Here is a 10,472-nt window from a genome sequence, read left to right as displayed (position 1 = left end):
TTTATGATTTTATTGTTTCCTGATTACAAAATATACATCATGAAAAAAATATATTTAAAAAGTGTCCCCTACCATGGTTTCGGGGGACATCTCAGTCAATTGGCATAATAAAATCTTTTAAGAAAACATTCTGCATCTCACTTTGGAGAGTGGCTTCTGGGGTCTTAAACGCTAGCAAGCAGCCATCTAAGATACATCAATGTGCCTGAACCCACCTGGAGCAAAGCAGAATGAAGAACACCAAAGACACAAGGTAATTATGAGCCCAAGAGACAGAAAGGACCACATAAACCAGTGACGACATCAGCCTGAAACCAGAAGAACTAGATGATGCCGGGCTACAACCAATGACTGCCCTGACAGGGAATATTACAGAGAAACCCTGAGGGAGCAGGAGAACAGTGGGATGCAGACCCCAAATTCTTGTAAAAAGACCAGATTTAAGGGTCTGCCTGAGACTAGAAGGAACCCAGAGGTCATGGTCCCCAGACCTGCTGTTAGCCCAAGACAGGAAGCATTCCCAAAGCCAACTCTTCAGACAGGGATTGGACTGGACTATGGGATGGAGGGTGATGCTGGTGAGGAGTGGGCTTCTTGGATCAAGTGGACACATGAGACTATGTTGGCATCTCCTGTCTGGAGGGGAAGTGTGAGAGCAGAGGGGGTCAGAAGGTGGCCGAATGGACATGAAAATAGAGAGTGGAGGGAGGGGGTGTGCTGTCTCATTAGGGGGAGAGCAGTTAGGAGTGTATAGTGGGGTGTATATAAGTTTTTGTATGAGAGACTGACTTGACTTGTGAACTTGCACGTAAAGCACAATAAAAACTAAAAAAAAAAAAAGTGTCCCCTATAGTCTTTGCTGCCTCCCACATATTCCTCCACATAACTCCCTTGGAGTGAAAATACAAAATACTCAACAATATACTTTCTTGACCACCCTGACTAGATGGAATCTCCCTATTACTTAGGCCCATAGTATCATAATCACCTTTCATAGTTACTTTATATTTACTGCTACTAATTCTTGAGAACCCCCACCCTCCTGCCCTCCCCCGCCCCCCCCCGTACACGTCTGAAAGCTCCAGGAAGGCAGAAACCTTGTCTGTTTTTATATTCCACTGTATTCCCTGGAGTCGGTACACCCTGAACACCGAATAAACATAGCTAAATACTGGGAAACCAGTGAATAAACAATGGTGTATCTATGTTATGGAAGACTACTAGGAGTTAAAAAGAATGGACTCATGGGCATGAAGTCAATTCTGACTCATAATAACCCTATAGGACAAACTAGAACTGCCCCATAGGATTTCCAAGGAGCAGTTGGTGGATTCGAACTGCAGACTTTTTTGGTTAGCAGCTGAGCTCTTAACCAGTGGGTCACCAGGGCTCCCAAAAGAATGATGTAGAACTATATGTTTTTAATGAAAAGATCTCTAAGATGCAATTAGTAGAAAAAAAAAGCGAAATTACAACGAAAACTAAAGAAATCCTTTGTGGTGGAGTGAGTTTTGACTCACAGGGATTGTATAGGACAGAGTAGAACTGCCCCATAGGGTTTTAAGGCTGTAAATCTTTATGGCAGCAGACTGCCACGTCTTTCTTCTGCTGAGCAACTGGTGGGTTCCAACTGCAGACCTTTTGGTTAGCAGCCAAGTGCTTTAAGAGCTGCACCATAAGGGCTCCTATATATAGATTTCCGTGACTGAGACTAGAGGGACCCCAGAGGTCATGGCCCCCAGACCCACAGTTAGTCCAAGACTGGAAACATTCCTGAAGGCAACTCTTCAGACAGGGACTGGACAGAACTGTAAGGGAGAAAACGGTACTGGTGAGGAGTGAGCTCCTAGGCGCAAGTAAACACCAGACTATGTGGGCAGCTCCTGCCTGGAGGGAGATGAGAAGGCAGAGGAGGACAGAACTGGTTGAATGGGCACAGGGAATACAGGGTGCAGAGGAGGCGTGCGCTGTCTCATTTCGGGGAGAGCAGACAGGGTGTATTACATAGCAAAGTGAGTATAAGTTTTTGTTTGAGAGGCTGACTCGATTTGTAAACTTTCACTTAAAACACATTTAAAAAAATACATGTTTTTTTCCTCGTGTGTGTGAATCTGGATTTGTGATCTGTATAGTGGCACGAAGTGGTTCTCTTTAACATGTGTGGAGTGAGGAGGGGTCTTTCCCAGGGAGTGAAGAAACCGGATTTTGAAGCCCTGGTGGCGATTAAATGAAAATTACAGCCTTGGAATCCCTATGGTGCAGTTCCACTCTGTCTTACACAGTTGCTATGAGTTAGAATTCACTCCATGTCAGTGGGTTTTTAGTCCCTCCAACGCGGACAAGATCCTGTCACCATCGTCCCATGCCCCTGCGTTTCCGGCGCTGCCCGAGACACTGCGCCTGCGCAGGAACAGAAGTGGCCAGCTATACCGACGAGCATCTCTCGCCGCCGCAACCTCCCGGACACGGCCCCTAGAACGGGGGCGAGGCCAGTAGGCGCATGCGTGCTAGGAGACGGACCCAGTCGCACAATGCCTTACTTGCGTCACTTCCTGTAAGACTGAAAGCGAGATACTTCCGCCTAGGGGCCTTTTTCCTGGGAGTTGTAGTCCTTGCTTCCAGCATGGTGGGCTGTCCATTAGGGGTTAGGTAATAAGCCTCCTTTCTTTCCGCTCTGTGGAGACATTTTTTTAGCGCTCCTCAGTTTGAGACGTGCACCCCTCATCCTCGGGACCAGGCGCTTGCCCCGCTGGAGGGCTGGCCTTACTCTCCTGGGAGATAAGTGTTTAAAAGCCGCATGGAAATGGAGAGCCTGTGTTACCTGATGAGAAGCTAGGCCTGGACTTTTCGACCCCCATTCCGGGTCACACTGAAGATCCCTAAGCCTATATCCGGACGATGGAGCTCTAGAACCTTCTCAGTGGCTATTGCAGCTTTTTAAGAGAAGCCAACGAGGAAGACTTGCTTTTATTGTCCCCTTCCTCCTGTAAAAGCAGGAAAGATTTCTTACTTTTGCCCGCACTTTAAAAATATTTAGGATCTTATTGTTTCGTGATTACAAAATATACGTCATGAATAATATGTATTTTAAAAAGTCCCCTAGAATCTTCGCCGCCTGCCACATATTGCTCCACGCTGTTTCTGCAGTTTAAAATTAGCAGTCCCCGCTTCTCCCAACCCTTGCCAAACCCCACCTTTCAGCTCTTTTAAAAGCTAACTCCTTTGGAGTGAAAATACAAAAAACAAAGTGCTCACAACAGAATACTTTGACTTTCCTGACTAGATGGAATCTCCCTATTAGCAGGCCCAAAAGGGAACTTTATCTGTGCTTTTAAAATCTATTTTGAGATACAATTTACACGCAATAAAATGTACCACTATTAAGTGTATGATTCAATGAATTGACACATAAACAGCAGTGTAACCACCATAATCATGATATAAGACATTTCCATCACCACAAAACGTTCCCTCATGCTCTCTCTCCTGGCAGACCCTGGCAGACAAGTAGTCTGCTGTTGCTGTAGTTTTGTCCTTTCTAGAACTTCATGTAAATGAAATCATACGATATGAAGACTTCTCGTCTTGCTTCTTGGCATGGAGATTCACCCATGTTACTGCACGTATTAGTAGTTTCTTTTTATTGCTGAGTATTCCAGAGTATGGTTATACCACAATTTGTTCATGCGTTCATCAATTGATGGACAATAGGCTTTTTAAAGTTTTGTGTATTATGAGTAAAGTTGCTATGAACATTTGGGTAAAAATGTTTGTTTCTGCATTAATTTAGTTTTACAAGGTGTACTTATATAATTTACGAAACTTAGAACTGGATGAATGAATGAATGATTGTTAGCTTGGCATATATTCTTGCAGATTTTTCTCTCTGAAATCCTAATGTCTGTATAAACTTTCATGGGATTTTATACTGCTAAACAACTCCTTTTTCAATTTAATATGTTGTTGACATCTTTGAATATCAGAGCTTATAGATTTAACTCATTCTTTTTAAGGGTTGCATTACATTGAATGCATGTTAAGATAACTAACTGGTCTGTCAAATTCTAAAATATGCATACTCTTTGATCCAAAAATGCTGCAAAACAGAAGAGTAAGTTTGATGTAAGACCCACAACTCACTCCACATCCAGGAAATTATGGTAAGAAAAATTTCTCACATTTTCTAGGTTATATCTGTAAGGTTTTGGAACAGTGCTCTTTACAGCATTGTCTGCAGCAGAAAAATAAAAACATCAGTTTTTTCAAACATTTAAATTCCCTTTTGTTTTTTTCCCTCACTGACCACTAACCCAGATTTTCCTGTCTTGCTTTTGCGTTACTCCAGTTTTAGAAATTCCTAACAGTGATGAGTTAAGGCTGGAATTAGACTCAAAGCCAGGTGCCATCCTTTCCTGGGGCTGCCATCACATAAGCTACAGAACTGGTGCCTTGAGACAGCAGAAACATATTCTCACAAATCTGGAAGCTGGAAGTATGAAAGCAAGTTGTTATCATGGGCATATTTCCTCTGAGCTTCTCCGGGAGAATTCTTGCCTCTTCCAGCTTCTGGTAGCCCCAAGCATTCCTTGGGTTATGGCAGCATCACTCCAATCTGTCTCACATTGTCGTTTCCCTCTCTGTGTTTCTTCTCTAAGGCCCATCCTATTCCAGTATGATCTCATCTTTATTACCTTATTTCTGCAAAGACCCTATTTCCAAGTAACATCACGAAGGTCATAAAGATTTAGTCCATTTGCCTAATAATGCTATTGCTTAGAATGCTATTACTGGAACATTTGGCCCTTCCGGCCAGTCTTTGTAACTCCCACCAAATGACTGGGTGCGACTATACAAATGAGGTGCTTGGGCCCACCAAGGGAATTGGATACCTTGCTAATAATATAAATAAGGTGCATGGCATGCTTGTGGGGCTGGGGCCATGCAAATAGGGTGTGTGGAACCCTAATGAGGGGATTGGTCAGTTTTGCCATCCCACTAGGCTTAAAGGGAGACACAGAGAGAGAGGGGAGCTATAACACGGAAGACAGAGACAATGCCACAAGAAGGCAGGAACCAGGAGACAGGCGCAAGATGGCTGCCATCTTGCGAGTTCGTGAGTTCTGTGAGATGAGGTAGTGAATTACCAAACCCAAAGACGGGAGGGAGAGTGCTGAGGTGGGGGGAGTAGTTGATGTTAGAGATGATAGAGTGGTAGGGCAGTTTGGAAAAGTTGGTCATTTGGGACATCTTTAACCTTCACCAGCTTTGTGTCATCTGCATAACGCTGGTTGTTAATGAATCTTCCTCAAATCCTGATGCCCTATTCTTCTTCATATAGTCCAGCTTCTCCGATTATTTGCTCAGCACACAGATTGAGTAAGTATGGTGAAAGAATACAACCCAGAAGCACACCTTTCCTGACTTTTAACCACACGGTATCCCCCTGTTCTGTTCTGTTTGAATGACTGCCTCTTGGTCTATGTACAGGTTCAACATGAGCACAATTAAGTGTTCTGGAACTTTCATTCTTCGCAATTTTGTCCATAATTTGTTGATTCCCACACTCGAGTACCTTTGCATAGTCAATAAAACACAAGTAAACATCTTTCTGGTATTCTCTGCTTTCAGCCATGATACCCATCTGACATCAGCAATGATATTACCATATGATCCAGCAATTCTACGCCTAGGTATACACCCAAAGGAACTGAAAGCAGGGACTCTAAACAGATACTTGTACACCAATCTTCATTGCAACATTATTCACAATAGCCCAAAGTAGAAACAACCCATGTATCCATCAACAGATCATTAAATGGATAAACAAAGTGTAGTATATACAAGCAATGGAATGTTACTCACCCATTAAGAGAAATGAAGTTCTTGTATATGCTACAACATGGATGAACCTTGAAAACATTATGCTCGGTGAAGTAAGTCAGACACTAAAGGAAAAATATTTTGTGATCCAACTTATATGAAATATCTAGAATAGGCAAATAGGGACCAGTACCTGTTGCCAAATCAATTCTAACTCATGGAGATCTTATGTGTGTCAGAGTATAACTGTTCTCCATAGATTTTTCAATGGCTGATTTTTGCGAAGTCAGTCACCAGGCCTTTCTTCCAAGGCACCTCTGCATGGACTCAAATCTCCAATTTTCAGTGAGCAGTTGAATGCACTGTTTGCACCACTCAGGGATGGCAGGTGGATAGTGATAAAAAATTGGTGGTTACCAGGGAAAGTGGGAGAGGCAAACGGGGAGCATTTGCTTAAGGGCACCGAGTGGCTGTTGAGGGTGAGAAAAAATCTGGAAACTGATAAAGTTGATATTACACAAAATGGTAAAGGTAATTCATGTCACTTAATTGTATGTGTACAAATGGCTGAAATAGCAAATGTTTTGTTATATATATTTTACTTCAATTAAAAAAAATCAAAATAACAAATTACATACAATGAGAAGTCTTGCTCGAACTCCACCCTGGTCCACCTAGTTTTCCCCCATCACACTCCTCATACTAAGTTATTAAAAAAAAAAAAAGGTTAACAAATCAATCATGTTAACAAACTAAAACTAAAATGAAAACCATGTGATCATCCCAATAGATGCAAAAAAAAAAAGCATTTAACAAAATCCAACACCCACTTCTGATAAAAACTCTTAGCTAACTAGGAACAGAAGGGGACTTCCTCAACTTGATAAAAGAGGAATAAAAGTTTTCATTCACAAATGCAAGGTTGCAGGATACAAGATCAACATACAAAAATAAACTGTATTTCTATATACCGATATTTTAAACTGAAATTTTGAATGAATAAAAAAAAATTTTTAAATGATACCACTTACAATAGCATCAAAAATATATGTTTACAGATAAATCTGAAAGAAAAGATGTGAAGATTTATGCCCTGATGCTACAAAATAATGCTGAAATTACAGAAGACATTATTAAATGGAGAGAGATAATGTGTTAATAGGTCAGAAGGCTCAACATTGCTGTCAGTTATCCCCCAAACTGATACATATTCAACACAATCCCAATCAATATTCCAGCAGCAGTTTTTGTGGAAATTCACAAGCTGATTCTAAAATCGATACGGAAATGCAAAGAACTTAAAATAGCCAAAACAATTTCAAAAAAGAAGAAAAAAGTTGAAGGGCTAACACTTTCCGATTTGAAAAACGAAGTTATTTTGAGAAAAAGTTATGGTAATCAAGACAGTGAGTTATTGGCATCAGATAGACAAAAAGCTCAATAGGACAGAACAGGGAGTCCAGATATAAGCCCACACATATATGGATAACTGATTTTTGGCAAAGGTGCAAAGGCAATGCAACTGATTTTTGACAAGGTGTAGCCTTTTCAACAAGTGATGCTGGGAACAACTGGATATCTACATGCAAAGACACTAAGCTTAGATCCCAATTTGCACCATATACCAAAATTAATCTCAAATGGTTTATAAATCTAAATGTAAAATCTAAAACTACAAATATTATAGAATATCAAAGAAAATCTTAGTGATCTAGGGTTAGGCAAAGAGCTATGACACCAAAAAAAAGTACAATCCGTAACAGAACAAATGGATAAACTGGACTTTATCATAATTAAAGAAATCACTGCTCTTCAAAAGACATTAAGAAAATTGAAAAACAAGTCACAGACTGGGAAATAAAATCTTTGCAAAGCATTTATCTGATAAAACTTGTATCAGGATATATAAAAAACTCTCAAAACTCAACCATAAGAACCTAAACAACCAAATTAAAAAGATGAAGCAAAAGATTTGGAAACTTCACCAAAGAAACTGTTAATGCTGTTTTGTTGCCAGCTGCCACAGGGTCAGCTCCACCTCACGGTGACCTTATGTATAACAGAAGGAAACATTGCCCCGTCTTGTGCCGCCTTCATTGCTGTTGGTATGTTTGAACCCATAGTTTTGGCTATTGGGTCAATCCATCTCATTGAGGGTGTCCCTTGTTTTCACTGACTCTTTACCAACCATGATATCTGTTTACAGCAATTGATCTTTCCTGACAATGTGTCCAAAGTAAGTCCAAGTACAGATGGTAATAAGCACATGAAAAGATGCTCAACATCACAGTAATTAAAAAACTGCTCTAGCTGATTCCGACTCATGGCAACCCTGTGTGCGTCAGAGAACTGTGCTCTATAGTTTTCAAGGGCTGATTTTTTGGAAACCGATCGCAAGGCCTTTCTTCTGAGGTGCCTCTGAACCCCAACCTTTCAGTAAGCAGCTGAGTGCTTCATCATTTGCACCTCCCAAGAGCTTCACAGGTCATTAGAGATATGCAAATTAAAATCCAAATAAGATACCAATACCAAAACCAAACCAAACGCACTATCGTGGAGTCGACTCTGACTCATAGCGACCCCATAGGACAGAGTAGCGCTGCCCCGTAGAGTTTTCAAGGAGCGCCCGACAGATTCAAACTGCTGACCTTTTGGTTAGCAGCTGTAGCACTTAACCACTACACCATCAGCGTTTCTAAGATACCAATACAAATCTATTAAAATGGCTAAAATTAAAAAGGCTGATCATACTAACTGTTGGCTAGGATGTGGAAAAACTAGAACTCTCATTCAATGCTGGTGGAAATAAAAAATAGTACATCTTTGCAGAATAGTTCAGCAGTTTCTTAAAAAGTTAAATATTTACCTACAATATGATCCAGCTATTCCACTTGTACCTCTCCTAAGTATTTACCCAAGAAGAAAGGATATGTATGTCAATACAAAGATTTATACATCGGTGTTCACAGAAGTTTTATTTTGTAATAGCCAAAAACTAGAAATGTAAATGTCCATCAACAGGTGAATGGATAAAAAACATTGTGTATATCCACATAATGGAATAGTACTCAGCAATAAAAAGGAGTGAACTATTGAACAAATCTCAAAATCATTATGCTGAAAGAAGACACGTTAAAAATAGTTTATATTGTATGGTTCCATTTATATAAAACCCAGAGAATACAAACTAATCTATAGTGACAGGGAACAGGCCAGTCACTGTCTGGGAAGGTAGGGCAGGAAAGAGCAGTAATGCAAAGGAGCAAGAATGAGGCAATTTTGGGGAGTGACAAATATGTTCTTTACTGTGACTGTAATGATGGTTTCATGGGTGTATACAAATGTCAAAACTTATCAAACTGTACACTTTAAATTGTACAGTTTATTGCATGTCAATTATACCTCCATAAAGCTATTTAAAGGAAGCCTGGTGGCACCGTCGTTAAGCGGTTGGCTGCTAGTCAAAAGGTCAGCAGTTTGAACCCACCAGCTGCTCCTCGAGAGAAAGATGTGGTAGTCTGCTTCCATAAAGACTTACAGGCTTGGAAACCCTATAGTGTTGTTCTACTCTGCCCTACGGGGTCGCTATGAGTCAGAATCAACTTGAGGGCACCCAGCAACAAGAAAGCGGTTTAAAATACAAATTGCTGGGCTCTACCATCAGAGCCTCTATAAATTATTTATTCAGTTCATTAGAGCAAAATCAATACTTTCAATAGTTTCCTACTGACGTCTAAAAATCCATTCACTTAATAACAAGGACTGTATCTCTGGAATTAGAGTTACCATTTTCCAAAAGTATTTTTATCAATCTGGAAGCAATGTATACTACAATGTATCCATATTGGCTGATAAAGAACAAAATGCCAGGGGCAGGCAAAGAGATGAAGGGTTCATGAGGTTTAGTTTTCTAATGGTTAAGCAGAAACGGCATAAGGATGACAAAGACAATGGGGAGGGGGAAAAGGAAATAAATAAAAGAACCCAAGCCTGAAGGTGAAGCTGGTAAGATGGAATGAGACTTATGACTCTGAGGCAGCAATGACTTAAATTTGGAGAAGGACAAAGAATAGCACTCAAGTAACGAGTAGCCGAGAAAGGCTGCTTTCAAGTTCCAAAGTAACACCGAGAAGATGACATAGCAGAACTCTATTCTCGTCTTGTTTTCCCTCAACATCCAGCCATCACAGCCAAACTGCAAAATACACTTCACCAACTATTTCATTAGCTAACCGCTAACTTAAAACTTGTCTATTTGAAATTGGTTAGATATGGGATAAATTTTAGGAACCATGATTCTGCATCTTGTATCAAATGGTTTCAATTGGGAAAAAAGTTCTACGAGCTCTATTTTATTAACAAGACTAATTTCCACTGACATAATTAATACCACAATTGGACCAAGTTGCAGATGGCAAGTAAGTAATGTATCTTGGATATCTGAAGGGATATCAAGTTATTGATAAGAATTTAGTCATTATTATGAGTTAACATATTTGAGAGTTAGAAGATGTTTATCTGTAACTAGAGAAACTTTTCATCTTCTTTAACTGTCTACTTTTATGGAACTAGTGAGACTGCTCCCACAGTACTGTATTAAAAATCCTATTTTCTTGGCTCCCTCCCCTCTCCCCAGGTATGCATTTGAATTC

Source organism: Loxodonta africana, chromosome 22, assembly GCF_030014295.1.
Source record: "Loxodonta africana isolate mLoxAfr1 chromosome 22, mLoxAfr1.hap2, whole genome shotgun sequence".
Classification (NCBI taxonomy): domain Eukaryota; kingdom Metazoa; phylum Chordata; class Mammalia; order Proboscidea; family Elephantidae; genus Loxodonta; species Loxodonta africana.
Note: the sequence above shows the minus strand (reverse complement) of the source record.